This window comes from Marmota monax, unplaced genomic scaffold (assembly GCF_021218885.2).
Source record: "Marmota monax isolate L192 unplaced genomic scaffold, Marmota_monax_Labrador192_F-V1.1 WCK01_AAM20220418_F8-fsc00004, whole genome shotgun sequence".
In the NCBI taxonomy this organism is placed as follows: Eukaryota; Metazoa; Chordata; class Mammalia; order Rodentia; family Sciuridae; genus Marmota; species Marmota monax.
The window spans coordinates 30933092-30953582 of NW_026692881.1; positions in this window are offsets into that span (position 1 = coordinate 30933092).

A 20491-nucleotide genomic window follows, 5' to 3' on the forward strand; every position below is an offset into this window, starting at 1 on the left:
TGGGCTTCCATCTGTAAGTAAAAGAAACAAATTGGTCTGTAAGAATGGTGATTCCTATCAGCAGTTGACTCACCTCTTTCTAGAGTATCTGCCTATTCCTGCCACAGGATCTTGTGCCTTTAATATTTACTCTGGCTATGGAAGTTTCATAATTATGAGAGTAGCAGATTCTGATCACATCATAATAGTACTTGAGAATAAACTTCTGCCATAATTTTGGAAACAAGGGTACCATGTTTATGCTCCTGGGGTCTGCTATCCTATGAGTAATAAACAATCTTGCTCTAATCCACTGTGTCTACCTTTAGCACCTATACATTTTTAAAAACTTTTTTTTAAACTATCTTTTGGTGTCATTGATTTTATCTACTCTTTTCCATTTCATTTATTTCAGCTTTAATTTTTGTTATTTCCTTTCTTCCAATTACATTGGATTTAATATACTTACATTTTTCTGGTTTCTAAAATTCTTATAGAATATTAAACTACTGATTATAGACTTTCCTCCTTTTCTAATATGTGCATTCAATGCTATAACATTCCCTCTAAATGGTGTTTAGAGGGACTGATCTCAGAAATTGTAATGTGTATTTTCATTTTTACTTAACTCAAAATGTTTGTATATTTTTCTTGAAAGTTCTTCTTTGATGCATGTGTTATTTAGAAGTACGATTTATTTTTCTTTAATGTTACTTCTTGAGATAGGTTCTCACTAGGTTGTCTAGGCTGTTCTCAAATTCCTAAACTCAAGAGATCCCCCTATCTCAGCCTCCCATGTAGAGAGGCCTACAGGAACATGTCACCTGCCTGACTTAGAAGTGTCGTTTTGTTTGTTTGTGGTGCTGGGGATAAAACCCAGAGCTTCAACATATTAGAGCTAAACTGCCAACACCTAGAAATATGTTTTTCAATCTGCAGCTATTTGGGGGATTTTTCCAGCTATTTTTATTCTAGATTCTAGTTTAAGTCCACTGTGGTCTGAAAGCATAGTTTTTGAATTTTTTAAGAAGTGATTCATAGCCTAGAATGTGATCTATCTTAATGATTGTTCCATTTGAACTTGAGAATATATAGTCTTCTGCAGTTGAATGAAGTATTCTATAAATGTCAACTAGATACAATTGGCTTGATAATTCAGTCCAACTATGTCCATACTGATTTTCTGCCTGCTGGATTTATCAGTTACTGATAGAGGGGTGTTGAATCACCAACTATGATACGGGATTTACCTGTTTCTCCTCACAAGTCTCAATTATTATCCCACATTAAAATTGTTGTATCTTTTTGAAAAAAGGAGTCTTTTATTATTATCCACTGTCTCCATATCAATGACAAATTTCCCTGATCTTAAGTCTGCATTGTCTGAAATTAATATAGCTACTCCAGCTTCCTTTTGATTAATGGTAGTATGACATATCTTTCTCCATTCTTTTAATTTAAATCCATTTGAGTCTTTATATTTAACATGGATTTTCTGTAAGTAACATATCATTGGGCTTTCTTTGTTTTGTTTTGTTTCGGTCTTTTAATTGATATATTTGGATCATTCACATTTAAAATGATTATTGATATATTTGGACAGGTATCTACAATATTTGTAAATGTTTTTCATTCATCATTCTGTTCTTTTTTGTTATTGTTCTCCACTGTTTTCTGACTTCTCTGGTTTTAACCTAGTATTATATAAGATCCAATTTTCTCTCTTTTCTTATACTTCTCAATTATACTTCTTTTAGCAAGAATGTGGAGAAATTAGAAAACCCTCATGCACTGCTAGTGGGAATATAAAATGGGGCAGCCCCTAGGAAAAAGTGTGTGGTGATTTCTCAAAAGTTAAACACAGAATTACCATGTGAGTCAGCACTTCATTCCGAGGTAGATACCCCAAAGAATTGAAAACAAGGACTCAACAGATATTTGTACACCAGGGTTCACTGCAGTGGTACTCACAATAACTTGAAGGTGGAAACAACCCAAATGTCTATCAACAGGTGAACTGAGAAACTGTGACAATATACATATAATAGAATAATATTCAGTCATAAAAGGAATGAAGTTTCAGTACATTCTACACCATAAATGAACTTTGAAGACATTACACTGGAGGAAATAAGCCAGACACAAAAAGACAACTATTGTAATTCCACTTATATGAAATATCTAGAATATGCAAATGTATAGAGACAGAAAGTAGCTTAGAGGTTACAAGGAGATGGGTGAAGGGGGAAATAGGGAATTATTGCCTAATGAGTACAGTTAGGCACCAAACAGGCAATAGGTTTAGGTGTTGAGGGTAATGAAGACATTCTGGAAATACATAATAGTGATGGCTAGCTAATATTATGAATGTACTTTAATGCCACTGAATTATACACATAGGAATGGTTAAATGGGGAATTTTATGCTATGTGTATTTAAATCAATTATTTTAAAAGAGCATAAGGAAAGGTAAGTAGCCCTACTATGTGTGAAGACTTTGTTTAAAAAAAAAAAGCTTTAATAATTAAGACAAAAATCAGGGCTAGACAAATGATTAACAGAGAATACAAAGCAGACATATTTATTTAAAATTGACACTTGACAGATGACATGGCAGATCATGAGGATAAGGGGTGACTGATAAATGGAATTAACTCTACATGTAAGAAGATAAAAATGGATTCCTAACTCACACCATGCACAGAAACAAACTAAAAGTGCATTAAGATTTTAATGGAAACTAAAATTTTTAAACTTAAAAAAAATAGGTGATGGAGAGGAAAAGAGTTTTTAAACAAGACACAGTATGAGTTATAAAAGGTTATAATTAACAGAACTGGCTACTTTAAAACTGAGAATGCCTATTCATCAAAAGGTGACTTAAAGTAAAAAGATGAATTATAAAATTAGAGATTTTGCAATATATCTAATTATAATAGTTCAATAACATGGATATACAAAACATCTTCTACAGAAAAGATAAAGATTAAAAAAAAAAAACTAACTGAAGAATGGCAAAGTGGTGGAGCACAGTGGTGCACACACACCTGTAAACCCCCTTTGGGAGAGTGAGGCAGGATGATCACAAGCCAAGGCCAGCCTTGAAAACTGATAAGAACCTGTCTCAAAATAAAAAATGAAAAATGCTGTGGATTTAATTCAATAGTAGAGCAAACCTGGATTCTTTTTCCTGCACTGAAAAAAAAATAAAAGCACATTTGTGCCACAGAGAGTTTTCCCCTAACCCCATTTTTCTTGTAAGCTCCACCTTTATTGGGTGATTTAAAATAGTCCAGTAATTTTTAGTACACAAGTAATGTGTCAGAGCAGAACTAACAATATATGGGTAATGGAATCACTTATATTTGGGTAGTATAATTCTAAATTGGCACAGTCCCTTTGGAAAATAAATTTGACAGTAGCTTGTAAAGCTGAACATTGACACATCTTATAATTGACACATCTTATAATTCAGCAATTCCACTCTGACATGGACAGCTGAAAGAAAGCACTGCACATGTCACTAGGAGACAGGCTCAAGAATATTCATAACATAAATATTTGTGATCTCACAAAAAATGTGGAAACAGTGCAAATGAATACTGAAAGGGAAACAAAAATGTGAAATAGTCACACAATGAACTGTGACATGGTAATAAAATGAAAAACAGACTGAAGGTGGGAAAAGGGAAATCATAGGAGTCTTTATGGAACATGAGGTGTGTTTATAAAGTTCAAAGACATGCAAAATTAAAGAATGGATTGTTTAGGCCTGTGTGTGTGTGTGTGTGTGTCTAACTTTAAAACAAAATAAAGCCAGGTAATGATGGACACAAAATTCAGGATGGTGGTTACCTCTGAAAAAGAGATTAAAGAGTGGGATGAGGGAGAACATTCAAGCAGCAGTAATTGCTATTGAAAATTTCTAGTTCCTGAGCCAACTTTATATTCATTATAGTAATCTAATTTGTTTAATTGGGGTTCAAATACAAAGTATCAGGAAAACACATTCTCATTGATAAAGGAAAGAGCAGATTTTAATGCTTTCAAATATAATTAACATTTATTTTTAAAAAAATATAGATAAAAATACTTTAAAGGAAATGAAAATAATCACCTTTGTCATAGTAAGATGGTCACATTTATTCACAGGTGATTAAAATTTAGAAATGTTCCATTATAAGGCATTGCCTAAATTTTAATATTGGGAGAATTGGTTCACATAAAAGCCACTTTTCAAATTATACCTTCTAACTTTTCTTTTTGCCTTTAAGGAAATTTTCAGTAGGCCATAAGGTGAGAAATAAGCACAAAATATCAACGCATCCATTAGAAAAGAAACTGAAATTCTAGCCTGAGGGGAAGGAGAAGCTGAGTCATTCCCAGAAGGATGAACTCCCAGCTTTCACAGATGCAATTTCCTTCCCCTTAATTTGTCGATTTCACGGCCATCCATTAAGAAGTCAGAATGTCTGTACTCAGCAAGTCCTCCAATACAGGTGTGCAGATGACGGCACCTGTAATGTGCAGCCTGTTTACTTTGCAAGAATTTCGTCCACAGCATTATCGCTTGTGTCTCTGGAAAGAGTCTTTGATCAAATTCATTCAGGTACGAACTTGCCTTAAGTCTGCTGCTGAAACACAGATACTTGGGTCTCTTTTTAGGCCCATTTCCTAGACCACACACACATAGGGATCTTGTCTGGGGCACTTTCAGTAAAGAGGTCAAAAGTAGCTCCTAACAGACCATGAACATGAAAGTGCCAGGTCCCATGGCTCTTGGTGTCCCTATGGCCTGGCACATTATTGATGAATGCTGGTGCTACAGGGAAAATGAAATCCTATCTTTATACATAAATAGAGCTCTACAGACCCACCAACCCATGTAAGCCCTCTGCCTAATTCAAGGACAGGTGAGTCAAAGACTTGAGTTCAGGTCCCAGTGGACACAAATCACCATCTGAGCATAGACAAGTGAGTCAATCTCTCTGGGCTTCAGTCTTACTATCTATTTAATGAGGTGGTTGTTCTTAATCTTCATCTGGGTGCCCTCAGAAGTCTGTTTCCAACCCTAAGGTTCTAAACTCAGCGAGTTAAATCCTACTGACTCAATTGGTTCCCATTAACTAATCAGTCAACAAATTTGGAAATGTGTCATCAGGAACCATAAATGGTTTTGCACCTAAAGATCTTAGAGTCCCAGAATTCACATGGAAATGCAAAGAATCTATAGTATCCAATACAACTTTGAAAAATAAAAGAGCTAGAAGATTGACCTAAGTCTTTAAGTCTTGGGCATGCATGATCTAAGTTCAAGATTTAATAAAAAAGCCAGGTGCAGGGCTGGGGTTGTGGTTCAGCAGTAGAGCGCTTATCTATTGTGTTTGAGGCCCTGAGTTCAATTCTCAACACTACATATAAATAAATAAATAAATTTTTAAAAAGGTATTATGTCCAACTACAATTAAAAAATAAATAAATAAATAAATAAAAAGCCAGGTGCAGTAGCACACCTATAATCTGGTGGCCCGGGAGGCTGAGGCAAGAGGACCATGAGTTCAAAGCCAGTCTCAGCAACTTAGCAAGGCCCTAAGCAACTTAGCAAGACCTGTCTTTAAATAAAAATATTTTTAAAAGGACTAGGGATGTAGCTCAGTAGTTGAGAGCTTCTGGGTTTAATCCCAGGTTAAAAAAAAAAAGACTTAGTATAAAGTTAAAGCAATCAAAATAGTGTGGTATCGGCCTAAGGATAGACATATACAGATTAACAGAATAGAAGAGAGTTCAAAAGTAGACCATATATACATCAACTGTCAATTGATTTTCAACAAAGGTGACAGGAAAATTCAAGGGTAAAAGACAATCTTTTCAAAAATGCTACTGGAGAGAGTCAAAGAGAGAGAGAGGAAGGACACATAAATTCAGCCCTTACCTCACAACATGCAAAAAAAAATTTACTCAAAAATGATAATAGACTAATAGACTTAAACTTAAGAGTCAAACTTTTAGGGGCTAGGAATGTGGCTCAAGCTATAGCGCGCTCTCCTGGCATGCGTGTGGCCTGGGTTCGATCCTCAGCACCACATACAAACAAAGATGTTGTGTCCGCCGAAAACTAAAAATTAAATATTAAAAAAATTCTCTCTCTCTCTCTTAAAAAAAAGTCAAACTTATAAAACTTCTCAAAGACAAAATATGGGAAATCCTTTTTTAATTATTTTATTTATTTTGTTTATGTGGTGCTGAGGATCGAACCCAGTGCCTCAGGCAAGTGCTCTACCACTGAGCCACAACCCCAGCCTAAATATGGGAAAATCTTTATGATCTTGGGTTAAACAAAAAATTTTAATTGGGAAAAAACCTAAATCATAAAAGAAAAAGAAAAAGTCATAAATTAGGTGTCTCTCCAAAGATGCCTGAATGGCCAATCAGCACCTGAAAGGATGCCCAACATCACTTTTCATTTGGAAAATACAATTCAAAACCACAATGAGGTGGGAGAGTGAACACTATTTTTTTAAAAAAAATGAAAATAACGGTAGCTGGCGATGATATGGAGAACCTGGAACCCTTGTGCCCTGTTGGTGGGCATGAAAAATGGTGCAAACACCATGGAAACACTCTGGCATTTCTTTAAAAACAAACAAACAAACAAACAGAATTCCCATACAATCCAGCAATTCTACATGGAAAGAACTGAAAGCAGGGTCGTGAAGACACATCTGAACACCAGGACAGCGGCATCCCTCACAATAACGAAAAGGTGGAAGAGTATAAAGGTCCATCACTGATGAGTCCTGTAATGGAATGTGCTCTTCCTCAAGAAGAAAGGAAACCCTGACAAATGCTGAATACAACCTGGAGGGACCTTGAGGACATCCTGCTAAGTCATAAAAGACAAATTTGATATGATTCCACTTGTGGAAGCCCCATTCAGAGACAGAATGGTGGTTTCAGGAACTGGAGGCAGGAAGGATGAAGGATTGTTTAGTATAGTCTCCGTTTGGCAGGATGAAAAGTTCTAGAGATCCGTGACACAAAAATGTGAATATACACTGCTAAACTGTACACTTAAAAATAGTTAAGATGGTGAAATTTATGCTATGTGTATTTTACTGCAGTTAAAACCATAACCAACGAGTGGGCTCAGACAGGAGCTCAGAATTCAGAAGGAAGCCCGGCGCCGAAGCTCATGCCTGTAATCCCAGCAGCTCGGGAGGTGGAGGCAGGAGGATTGTGAGTGTAAAGCCAGCTTCAGCAAAAGCGAGGTGCTGAGCAACTTGGTGAGACCCTGTCTCTAAATAAAATACAAAATAGGGCTGGGGATGTGGCTGTCAAGTGTCCCCAAGTTCGATCCCAATACCAAAAAAAAAAAAAAAAGAATTCAGAAGAAGAGAAAGTCATCACCTGTGACTACAGGTTGTCCTGCAGCAGAGCACCTAGCTAGGGTCTAAAATCCAATCTACACTCTGTTCTCCAAGCCAAACACCCTACGGAAGGAAGGAAGGAAGGGAGGGAGGGGAAGGGAGAAAGGGAGGGAGGGAAGGAGGGGAAGTAAACCTTTATAGCCCAGGGAGGAGTGGGGAGGTGGCCTGAAGAAGGACAAGGTCCTGCCATGTCTGGTGGGTTTGTTCCCAGGACTTTTGCTCTAAAAGCATCTGAACCTATGAGAGAATAGCACGGGGTGGCTCAGAATGACTGTTTAGGATTTATGCTTCCCATTTCAAACTGTATTGTGTGTGTAGCTGTAGCAGATTTTTCTTGGGAAGGTAAGGTTGAAGACCTGGATGACTTTTTCTTCCTTCCACTGACCTCTTTTTAAACAGCCAATGACACACACAGTGAACAATTCTGCCCTTTCTTTCAGTCAGATAAGCGCCTTCTTCTGAATGGAAAAACTTCTGGGAATAGTCAACACATCAATGTTAATATTTAAGCTTATTTTTTGTGCCAGAGACTGGTCCAAATACTTTACTTGGATTATATCACTTAATCCTGAAGCAATCCAGATGAGCTAAATAGTATTAATATCTTTTTCAAGTTTTTCTCTATTTTTTTTCCAAATCTGGTGGTAAAACCAGGGCCCTGTGCATGCTAGGCAAGTGCTCTGCCCCTGAGTTGCACCCCCAGCCTGTATCATTAAAATGTTAAATATTGTAGATGAGGAATCTGAGACTCAGGTAAATAATTAGCCTGAGGTCGCACAGTCCAAAAAAAAAAAAAAAAAAAGATCTGGAAATACATACTTGATTTTCCCTTAAATAACAGACAGGACCTTTCCTTTCAAAACAGAAAGTAAACAAATTAAAGGCTGGCATTCTTTGGAGGCCATCTCCTTCTAGAGGGAGCTGGAACCTGCTAAGTTGGCCTGAGGGGAGAAAAACAAGGAGGCAGCCTAAAGATTGCCATCCACTTCCAAGGGGCCTCTTCTACCAGGCCAGCTCTGCCTCAGGGCTTGTGGCTCAGAGAGCACTGAGTTTCTTGCAGTTTCTGGCGTAAGACACGTTTTCTTCACGGCATTTCATCTTGCTGCCTGTTCCACTGGGAGGACAGAGACCTTGCCCCACTCTACCTGAAAGACTCTGCCTCATCTATCAGGATGGAGGTCAAATACCGTGGAAGACTTCCTCCTCCTCCCCCCACACCCCCAGGATAAGCCCAGGGCACTTACCACATGACACAAAAGTGATCTCTTTTCCGAGTCTGCTCCTCCAGTTAAAGCAGAGACAATATCTTTTTTTTTTTCCTTCGCAATGCTATGGATTGAACCTGGGGCCTCCCATGCTAAGAAAGCACTCTATCTCTGAGCTGCACCCCCAGCCAAGGCTATTTTATTAGCGACTATGATTTGTGTGATCACTGCTTTACATACAGCATCTCATTTAACTCCCCAAACAATCATGAGGTTGGTATTCTCAACCCCTTCCTTCAAAATGGGGGAAATGTTTTGAAGCAGGTAGGTTCTCTAAGCCAACAGGAGACAGATAAAGGCTGGTCACAGGTGTGATCCCAAAACCTGTACGTGTAATCTCTATAAATATTTCCCACATTCAGCTTCGTATTCTCTATGTCCAACACCATAGCTTGCAAATAACTGATGTTTAGGAAGTGTTTACTGACCTGATTTGAAGCCATCAGCTAAATGACCTGGTATAAGGATATGTGACATGTTAGCTGAACAGATTCTGGTAAATGAAGGATGATGTTTCCTAGCTTACCACTCTCCCACACCCTATGTCCAGAATTTTCATCAAATGAAAAAGTTTGATAAACCTGTAGGAATAAAATATCTTTTGTCTTTAAAATAAACCAATCCACACAAATGTAGGTACAGTATTTAAAAATTGTGAAACTTTATCCCCTTTGGGGGCAAATTAAACCAAGAAACACAAAGGGGCGAAGAGGGCATTCTCTAGGCCCATCTGGCTGTACCCAGTGCATAAGGATCTGCCAATCACCAGGCACAGTACCCAGCTGGTCCAGGTCATTGAGAGAAAAGCTGCATGCAGATAGCTCATATACTGGAATAAATCAAGATACATAATTACCATTTTCTGGAGAAGAGCAGACTTATTCAGGGTAAGCGTCACCCTGTTGCTGTCTTTAGGAACAAATTTTAGGAAAAGTGAGGGGCAGAAAAGGGAGGGACTGAGGCTACATGGTTTAAATGAGAGGTTCGGGGCTCATGGGTAATACTTTCTTAACCTCCTAGAGATGAAAAGCTGGGTTGAGGAATTGTTTTACCAGGGTCCCCAAATAGTGATAAGTGAAGAATCTGGCTGAGCTGAAATTCAACAACTCTGAAAATTTCACAATAAATTCAACACTAACTAATGTTTGTGTTGAAGATACTGTGCAATCTGCATGAAATGAGATAATGTACGTAAAAAATTTAGCATGGCATCTGGTACTGAGTTTCCCTTCACTAAATGTCAATAGACATTATTATGTGTATTAGTGTTAATATTGCTATTGTCGGTTCACCTGTTCCTCAAAACACTATGAGTATATACTATTATCATCACCATATTACATATGTGGAAGCTCAGACAGGTTTAGTGGCCTGTTCAAGTATATACACTTAGAAAACAGAGGCAGCAGAGCCCAAGCACAGGTGCCCTGGAGTGCAGGAGCTACCATCATAAGAGTTATGGTGGCCACCATTTGTAGAACAGCCACTAAAGGCCATCTGTGCTGAGCATTCACAATCGCCTTTACTGACCAGCCCTGCAAAGTATTATTATTCTTCCCTTTAAATTAAAAAAAAATGAGGCTTGAAGAGGCAATGCCCAGTCTCTCAGCTAGCAAGCATCTAAGGATGAATCCAAACTCCGTTCTACCTGGACCCAAAGACTGTGCCCTTCATGATACCAGGCTGTCCTAGGTCATCCTCTGTCAAACACGGTGAACTTGCTTGGGCCCACATGTACTGGCCCTTCATGGCCCTGCACTCTGCAGGTGCTGTTGTGCAAAAAGGAAGGAATGTGGCCAAGTAAACACTCAGTGAAGAATTTTCCATGCATGACCCCAAGTTCAAAAACCAATGCTTCCTGGCAGGGACGGTTGTGTGCTTGAGTGACAAATCTGGATACATGAAACATGGGGCTTTCCTGGAAAAGTGATTTCTAGGGAGGAGACTACTTCTTCAAAGCAATTAGTTTTTAGAATAAATTATATACATATATATTTTTTGAGGTGCGCACTAAGCATTCACCCTCACTGAGCTACACCCCATCCCAAATTTGATGTATTTGAACTGAATGTGGAACTCAGGATATGTGGTCTTCCCCAATTCAAGAGCTTCCCAGACACATCAAATCACAAATGTCACAAAACAAATCACAGAATCTCTCTCCCTGGCACACTCTGCCCCTCTGCCGCTACTCTGGGGCTCTGCACTGCTCAGATGGAAAAAAATGTACTGCCCCCAAAAGACCTAAGAAATATCAAAAGGAGCATAAATGACAGTTTCTGCCTTGATTTATTTTGGTGTCATAGATGTTGCCACATGGTGCAAACTGTATGATAATACTTGCTGATTACAATGGCAAAGCATAGACTTCAGTTTGGATTGAAGTATTATCAGCACCACAGGAAACTACAGGTCTTACCCTGCAAAAATAAATGTTGAAATTCAGTACAATCTGTTAGTTCTTCCTAGGGTTTCACCTTCCCCAGTTTTCCCCTCCTCAGGAGAAAATCTTTAAAACCATTTCGTAGATAAAAATAGGTTTGGAGTTTCACAGGGGTAGCTTGTGATTCTGTGCCTCTAGACTATGACCACACATCTCCTTAGAATACTTGGGTCAGTCTAATTGAAAAGCTCAGCTGACATCCCAAAGCAATTGTTCTGATCATTGCTTAACACACTCCTAAGAAGCTTCCCGAAGATAAGCCAAGTTCCATCCTCATTTCTCTTATTTGCATTCAGAAAGAAATATAAGTATATGTTATCCTTCAGTGTGAGTTGCGATTTTAATTACTGGAAAAAAATGTTATTAATTCTGATCAGGTTTACTCCAAAGGTAATAAAGATAAAAGCTGTCAAAATTAATTAAGCACATATTCATTAAACCCAAGGTAGCGTCAGTTTCTTTATTGCTCAAATACAATTAACACTTAATCTCGGTAAGTTACATAATCATGTGCCTGAAAATAAAGGGAGGATACAACCTTGGCCTTCTCCGTTTTACATGGGAAAATATTAATGACGCTGACATCAGAGACAATTAGACAGTGTCAGCCGATTGTTTTTAGCCAGCTTTCTCTCACATCTGTGGTGTCTACAAGCAAGAAGGCTCATTGTTTCCACAGGCCTCCTTCGGGCCTTGGCTTTTTGTGTAAACCGTCAATCTCTTGGCGAATATCAAAGCCGTGAGGAAATTAGAACAGACCAGCTCTGCTGCCCCGCACTAAAGCTTAGCAGGGTGCATCCACTATGCTACTAATTAGGCAGTGACCAACAAAATAACCTGTCAATGTCCGCTAGCCATTTCCCACACACCTGCATTTCATACCCTAATAAGCATACAGCAAGAGAGAAAAAGGCATAACTGTTGAAGTGTGAAAAATGAACAAAATATAACAATGTTTCCATCCCCACCTATACTTCTGGCAATTACCATTTAACATTAGGGGGACTCAACATGTCTGAGGACTCACAATACAGTATCTGAAACTAAAACCCAGGGGGCAAACCACACATTGAGACTGTATTAAGGTTTGCTTCGAAAATATCACACTAAGAAGAATCTAGAGTTATGTATAAAACCCAGGAAACTGAAAATGACCATAATTTAGATTAGGGACCAGGAGGCTGACTTTTTAAAAACATTTTCCATTCAAGCCATTAAAAGAGAAATGCATACTATTCTCTTCATCGTTTCCTTCCATAAAACCAAAATATATAACAGGACGGGAACTAGAATATCAGGTAGTCCCACTTTTCCTCATACGTGCCACCCGGATTCAGTAAGTTTGGGATCCATCGTTCATCTGGTCTCCCATATATTCATTAATTTCTCTTTTCAGGTCTCTATATTTTTTCTCATGAGTTCCCACTGTCTTCTTTTAGACAAGATTCTGAAAGCAGCATTTTAGTTTCTAGTACTTCCATTCATAGAGAAAGCTACATGCCTTGCAACAGAGGGAGCCCAGAAGGTGCTTCGCTAAGTGGATTTAAAAACACTCCGACTCTGTCCCTTGAGCTTTAAAATGTATTTGGAAACTCATCACCCACGTCCACACGTGTAGAAACAGGTCCCATTACACCTTTAACATCAGTCGTCTTCAGAGATTCCACCTAGATCTCTTTTTAAGACTCTGCCCAATGACTTAGTTCACAAAAATCTCTTTTGTTTTTACTCTAATATCTTTATTGATTCCAGTCTTCTTGAACATAGAAAGATAAGAGTGCTGCTATCAAAAAAAAAGAAAGAAAAAGAAAAAAAAATGGTTACTGTGCTTAAAACGAAAACAAAAATACCTCGACCTCTCTCAAACTGAAGGGTTAAAAGCAAACAAACTTTGCACAATGACTCCAGTTTATTTAGCCCCAAACAAAGATTTTATGGTACAGGTATCCATATGATAGATTTCTTCTGAAAAGACTACCAGCTTTTAAGACCATATATCTTTGGAGCAGCTCCTTTTTGTGCCTTTGGATCCAGCTGAACTTTTTTTTTTTTTTAATTTAAGCGGGAACAAGAGAAGTGTAAGGACAAAATTGTCACGGGGAGCAGCAGCGTCACCACATCTCAGTGTGTGCCCAGGAGCCTATATTGTGAGTGCATCCTCCTCGATGGAACTGCGGACAATCTAGACCAACATCCAAATGGTATTTGTTAGATCCTTCTGAACACTGCTTTTCTTTCATTCGACTTTATCCAAAAACAGCGTTTTCAATTATAAATAAAAACTTTCTCCACCTCTTCCTACTTGAACCCGAGTACAGAAGGCCCCTATTTAAAATGCAGCTCCGGAGCCGCCACCAGGCTGCCTGTTCAGCTGCCAGTGGCTTTTGTGTACAAAGATGTTAATTGGTCCTAATCCCCTCCTAGAAGCTGTTTTGGTAGCCTGACCTGGCACCCTGAAGAAGGACACCTTGGTGTGAAGAACTAAAGGGTCCATTGAGGAGGGAGTGAAAGGCAGCCACGCATTCCAACACATTTTAATTTCAGGAATTAAAAAAGAGGAACATCATCATGGAGATCCTAGAGAAATCGCACAAAGCTTTAATACCAGTGAAGTGAGTTCTACAAACACCCAAGCTGTACGCACGCACGCGCGCAACACACACACACACACAACACACACACACAACACACACACACACAAAGAGAGGATAGGAAGCCCCAGAGTGGGGCAAAGGGAAATTTGGATTCTCAGATACTCCATTTTATTACTTCAGCTCATAATCTGGTTCTCTGAGAGCTGAACTTGGCTAGTTGTGACATTTGTTTTTTTCTATCCTAATTGACCAAACTGACATTCTTATGAAAATCAGATCCCCATCCTGTCCCACCCACAAGGACTTCGGGAATGCATGGTCTCATTTGGTTGAAGTGTAGCATCCAACTCAATGACTTCCTTTAAATTTGTATGACAACTCCCAGTTTCTGGAAGAAAAGGTGAAAAGAAAAGAATAGTAATTGTTGCAGAAAACTTTTCATTCACTCGATCACCTGTCAAACAAATAACCTTCCTTCTCAGCACATGGTCAAGTACTATCTATGCTACGTGCCAATTTAGAGAACATACATTTACACCTTGGGTGGCACATTATGCTAATGAGGTGCCTGATGGACAATGGTGAGATTTTGAAGTTTTTGACAAGAGTTCAATGATCAACTTCTTGGGTCAAAGGAGCTTGCCTTTCACCTAATAAAAGCAGAAAGATAAGGTTCTGGATTACTGAAAGGGTACCAAATGCCAGATTTTCAACCATGACCCAGCATATACTTTAATCTCCTCACTGATTTTTGAACACCACCACCCCCGCTGCCCCTGTTAGCACAAGAGATGCAGATAAGGGCAGAGAGTTGGGAGGCCCTGCTGAGGACACAGCAAGGTGCTTCATGTGGTGTAAAACAAGTAGCCTCAGGACTAGAGAGGCACAGAAGATAAGGTTTTCTGCCTCTAGGAGCCTGCAATGTGAAATGGCCTCACCTAGGGAATAAGAGATTCCGATATCAAGATGTGGTCTCTATAATGTAATCAAAGACTAAAGACAAGCCCGAAGTACCAGCAGTCCTGATTTGGTCAGAAACTCCTTTCCCATAACCTGAACTTCTTCGGCGGCATTTTTTTTTTTCCTAAATGTCCACAACCTGTAAAAACCATTGAGTAAGCCCACCAAAGTCCACTCTGAATATGAGTATTTCCCTTTGAATATAAAATCTCATTTAAAAATTATTTAATGGAGGCCTAGTATCAATGTCACGTTGTTTGGTTTTGGTCTCAGGATACTAAGGCTAGAACTAAGGTAACTTCCCTAATTCACAAAATAATGAGATTAAGATTTGCACCATATCTGGGTCATAAAAACTCACAATTTTTTTAACCACACCTTGATGCCTCCCTAAATTATCTTAAACTCTTACTTACTAGAGACAAATGAGATCTAAAGGTGCTAGTCATTCCAAGTGTCTATCACTACCATAATCATATAGCAAATGCTGAATGAGTATTTGTTGAATTCAATTTTATTGATCCTTCCTTGCTCTAATCTTTGAAGTCTGGTTTAGAAGTCTAGTTCTTTCTTTACAAAGCAGAGTGACTCCAGACAAGTTACTTTAAGTCTCTCATAAAATGGATAATTAACTGTCTATCAGATTGTCATAAAGAGTACATGCATGTAAACCACTTGGCACACAGAGGTCAGAGCCCAACCATGACCGTCAGGCCACTGTTTTGTATTTGTGGTGCTAGGGTTTGAACCCAGGGCCATGTACGTGAGAAACAAGTGTTTTAACACTGAGCTCTATCCCTGGCCCCCCGCCTGCTTTTATGAATAAAGCTTTATTGGAACACTGCTATACTCATTTCTTTATGCATTGCCTATATCTACTTTCACACCATGATGGCTGACTCGAATGGCTGTAACAGAGACAGTAGGCCCCAAAGCCCACCATCTTTTCTATATGACCTTTTACCAAAAAAAAAAAAAAAAGCCAGAACTTGAAGTAGATAACTCCACACTGGGGACCAACCTTCCAATATATGAATCTTTGGGGGGACAAACCAAATCCAAGCCATAGCAGAAAAAAGGTAAAAATTGAGGTGGGGTAGAGAGGATCACAGAGGACCTTTTAGGCCTCAGGAAAGATTTTGGATTTTAGGCTAAGACCTAAGCAGGAGAATTTAAAGTGACATAATGTTATAACTAAATGGGTAGAAGAGACAAGAATTGAAATAGGGAGTTTCGACAGCTGAGAAAAGGCTAAACTCTAGGTCTCCTATGTCTCAGTTGATTTTCTTTTTACTACACTAGGCTGTTTTTGAGAAGGCAGTCACATAATATGTATATCTGAGTGTTCTCCAAGCTTTGATTATTTCATCCAAATGGGGCTTCGGGGACAGGCGGTTACTTACATAGATGAGTCATGTGGGTGTGAAGACTTAAAAGACAAAGTGGTGGCTACAAGTTCTTCTGTTGCAAGCCTCAGGAAATGAGGCAAGTTGGAGAAATTAAGTTCAATATCAAGAGACAAGAGAACATCTGGAGAGTGAAGAGCCACAGCCCTGACCCAGGGAAGCAAAGTAACATGTATCTAGGATGGGAAGGACAGGCCCTGAAATGTCTTGTGTTTAATTCTGAGAAATCAGTGAAGAATTCTCAAGTGAAAGAGGGACCCAAGAGGGCAGAGCAGGGGCCAGTGGGTGACAGGATAGAAGAGGGTCCCAGGGGAAAAGGAAAACACGAGCAAGACATAGTTTATCTCACTAGGAGTAAGAACTTTCTAACTCAGAGCTGTCCAAAGAGAGAAGAGCCATCTTGGCCAGGTGGCTGAAATTATTTACTCAACCTCATTCCAAACCAAGTGCTAGAAGGAAGCTCCCTGCTGGCTGAATTAGGGGACCCTGGAGTCCATTCCAACATGAGATTTGATGGTTGCCACAAAACCTGAAAATGTTCTGTGCCAATTATAAATATAATTGATTTTTTAAAAAATGGTATAAAATAAAACCATGAGGGGAATCAAGCCTTTGTCTCTGTTTTTAAAAACCGACCTATCTCCACAGCAAGACTAGGATTCTGGCTTTCCTATGTCCGGCTGGGGGATGGGCACTGCTTTATCCTAAGGAACACTGGACCTGCTGAAGACTCTAAGCAAAGTGTCTGGCATGACAGAGAATACCCCAAGTACCTACATTTCTAACAGGATGGTAAGTCAGCCAAATCTCAGATACCAAAGTATTTCTCTTAAGGCAGAGACCAAGATTAATTCCTGATTAGGTTCTGCAAAGACCAAGGCCTTGCTACTTAAATCTGACACGCTGAAATGAATTTGGCCAAATGTTCAGGGACTTATTTTCCTCTCACTTCAAATACCTGAGGAAATGGGCTGCCAGTGAAAAGCCCTGCATTGTTAGAAAATCCAAACCACGACGTGCTTCCTGGGATCTGAAAATTAGCAGGCGCACCCTGAGCTTCCTGCCCTAGTGTTTTCTTGCCTTCCCCCCCCCCCTTCACCAAGTGGATCTGGTTACATTTGTTTCACCTCTCAGATATTTTGGCAATTTTCCTTTTAGAACGGAAGAATTCAGTTCCTTTCTTAAGAGTCCAAGCAGGAAAGGCAGGTGAAAAAGTTAACTGAAAAAACTTAACAGTGCCGGTACCATAATTACCCAAGGAATAGAAAGCTCTATTCTCTCAGTGATGAAAAAGGGGAATTACACATGTAACTTCCATTAACATTAATGGGACTTACCTCCATAAATCCCTTAAGCATCAATGGGAAGAATGGACCCCGAATAACTATTGGCCCCAATCCTTCACTCTTTCAGTCACTTCTATTATCTGATTAAAGGGCAAGGAGAGCGGTGCTCGGCAAACCAGACCCACGTGAAGCTCCACACCACTGAATTTATCGTCACCTGCCTCTTCAGGACCATTTTGGCAGAACAATTATAAAAACTGAGGTCTTTCTTTTCTTTCTTTCTTTCCTATTTTCCCTGCCTTCTTCTTCTTTTTTTTTTTTTTTTTTTGCCTGATGGAAAGAGAACCCAATAAATTACATGAGATTCTTACGTATGTTTTACACAAGATTTGCCTTGATAGTTATGGGTTTTGAGAACTCCTGAACCTGCCCTGGAATGCAGTTATTAGCAAATCTATGCTCACCTGGATACATGGCTGAGGATCAGACTGATGGAGAAGACCCTGTTGTACCCAAATAACACAAAATGAAGTGTGGCAAGTACAAACTAAGAAGGCTTATTTCTTGACATCCTTACTAAGAAAAACTGCCTACTTAGGATAAAGAGAAGATTTCATGAAAGAGGTAGTATCTGTACGGGGCCTTGGAAGCCAAATGAAATGATCTTTACCACAACCCCTTAGATAGAAATGAATGCAGAGAACACTTAAAAAAACAAAAAACAAAAAAACAGATGAGGCATGATAACAAAAGTCAGTGGGTTAGACAGTGGGTTGGGGCCAGATAAACCTACATTTGACTCCTGGTTCTGACCAGCCAGGGGCTCACAACAAGCTGTTTCTGCACCCACAAGATGGAGATAATGCTACTACATTACCAGGTTGTCAGTTTCATAAATGAGGCAATTGTGATATTTACTAAAAGCTTCATCCCTAAGACTGATAATATTAATTGCTCATTAATTTGCAATTATCATTAAAATTATTTGCTATTAGTAGCCTCCAAAGTGAAATCTGATGTGTCTGACTTTCTGTGGGAAGTACATGGTTGGATGAGATCCCAGATGGGCTATCTCCCTTACCTCTAACACCTTCAGCCCCACTGCAACCACCTCTGGTCACTACCACACAAGGCTCCCTGACCTCAGGTGTGCACCACTCCACACAGCCCAGATCCACATCTCTGCCCAGAGAGCTGTCCCAGACCACCTGAACCCACAGCGATGTCATACAAAGCTGCCCCTACACATTTCAGGTGTGGTGATGCTATGTTTATGTGAACACATCACCTCCCCAGCTGCACAGCCAGCGCTCTGAAGCAGAGCCTGGACCTTTACTGCAGAGGCCTCAACAGCATGGAGCACAATGACATCTAAAAGGTATACAATACGTATTAGCCACTGATAGGTCCTAATAAGCAAAAGCTATAAAATAACTATATTCATTAACACATGTGCTTTATGGTAAGCAAACGTCTTTTCCGTGGATGATCATACTGAGTATTCCTGAAAATCTTATTAAATAAACAAATTAGGAATTTTTGTTCTTATTTATTGATGAAGGAACCAAGATCCAAAAGGTCAAATGACTTGCCACAGTCACATGGCTGGTATTTGGCTGGTCTTTTGATACTAGACCTATTCCTCATAAGCATAGGACCTGTTTGCTACTGTAGGTTTTACCAAATTAGTCCAGTAATAAACCATGCTGATAGTATGTTTTCTAAACAAGGTAAGAACATTTATGCATAGGCTTGTTTTTCAGTCTTTCTGGTTTGGCCTTATCCCCTCAAAATGATCATGATTTTAAAGTACCAGATCAATGAACTGAATTTAATAATGAAACAGTGCTAACAGTGTCCTATGTTGAGGCCAGAGCCACTGAGGGGCAGCAGAAACAGAGCTTCCTAAGGACTCCACCTGTGTGCATTCTTCTCAGCTGTAAGCCTTCAGGATCAATAACCTGGGAAACAGTTGGGAGTCCAAAGCAACAGCTCCTGCAGGCTGCAACGTGGGCTCCCCAGCCTGATGGTCACAGTCAACAAAAACAAGTTCCCCATTCCCTTTCACACTGGGTTTTGACTCCTCCCTTCCTTATAATTCTGGGGAGCAGGTCAGATGTTGGTCATGTTCCTTACACATTTTTGTCTCCATCCCTGTAACCGAGTTGCATTGTTCTCTCCAGGGTGCTTTTCATGCTTATGTTTCCCAAGATTGTCCTTTAAAAGCTGTCAGATTGGGGCTTGTGGCTTAACTCAGTGGTGGAGGAGTTGCCTAACATATTCAAAGCCCTGAGCTGGATCCTCAGCACTGCAAAAAATAAAATACTCTGGGCTGGGGATATAGCTCAGTGGGTAGAGTACTTGCCTCACATGTAGAACACCCTGGGTTTTATCTCTAGCACCACAAAAAATAAAAAAAAAATTAAAAACCTGGCAAATGACTTAGCCTCTCTATATCTCAGTTTCCTCAAACTTAAAATGGGGGAGGGGGACGAACCTATTTGCATGGTTGTTTTGAAAAATAAATAAGTTAATGAATGTGAAGTGCTCAAAACAATGCCTGGTGTGGTAAATTCTCGATAAGTATTTGCAATGAAGATGACTTTAAAGAGAATACCTTAGCCAAAATCCTCCACTTCTTTCCCCAGCTTTGGCTTATCTCTAGTAATGAAGACCATAATAAAATTAGTGAAGCACTGAGCACGTGCTGTCTGCTGGGTGGACAGCAGAGTGATTAAATGATTCCCATAACAACTCTAAAAGGCAGGATGTCATTATAGTCATTTTACAGATCAGGAAATAATCTCAGAAAGGTGAAGTCCTTTGCCCACAGTCACACTGCTCAGTGAGGCTCAAAAGACCAGGATATTGGGGCTGGGGGAGTGGCTCAGTGGTAGAGCACTTGCCTAGCATGCAGGAGGCCCTGGGTTTGATCTCCAGTACTGCAAAAAAAAAAAATAAAAAAAAAAAGGCAAAACAAAAACACCCAGGATATTAGGATATTGATATTGATGCCCACATGATGTCCTCTGCAGTCTGTCCCTCAGATTGCAGCCAGCAAGCCAGTTTCCAGAAGCCCTTCCCTGGAAAGAGAGGCAGTGAAATACACCCTGCATCCTCCCCTCTACTGT